Genomic DNA, 711 nt, shown 5'->3' on the forward strand with positions numbered 1-711 from the left:
CTCTGTTGTCGTCTGGTCCCCGCATCTGACTGTTCACCTCAATCGGCAAATTGTTCTAGCTATCAACACCTAACACATTCGTTTGAACCCCAGTCAACCTTTAGATTAGATCATCAATATCGTTTGTCTCTGGACAAGAAAAGAGACCAAATAAGACACCGCTCATGAGCTTACTGAGAACTCTTCAACAACCCACGGGCGTTTTCGCCCATCTTTTTGTGGCTTGTCAAGTTGACGCAGTTTCCGGTTTGTTATCAACCCTATGTTCTACGTGAATTCGAATTCTAACGATTTCATGTACTACACTCATTTACAAGCTAGTTTTGTTTTAACGGGAGACTCAATTGAATCCTGGCTGGGAATCCGCTGACCCTTTTCGTGAAAACCAACTTGATGTACAAATGCGCGTACATGGACCACACTGACAGTACTTTGTTGTCGTGAGAATTGGAACGGAATTTCACCGCAAATCCGTCAATACTCACAGCACTGGTTAGGGGCGTCAGCTGCTTGCGTCATCAACAGGTGGAAAAATGGCTCCATTTGAGTCAACTAATCTGTGCACCAACTTGAAAAGGCTGGGTGCCATCCTTGAAAAGTACGCTTAATGAATAGGATTAGAGTTTCCGTTTTGGCTTACATGGAGTTTGTACCAAAAATTATATTATATATATATATTATATATATATATATTATATATATATTATTATA

The sequence above is a fragment of the Opisthorchis viverrini genome (genome assembly GCF_000715545.1).
Source record: "Opisthorchis viverrini unplaced genomic scaffold opera_v5_287, whole genome shotgun sequence".
Taxonomy (NCBI): domain Eukaryota; kingdom Metazoa; phylum Platyhelminthes; class Trematoda; order Opisthorchiida; family Opisthorchiidae; genus Opisthorchis; species Opisthorchis viverrini.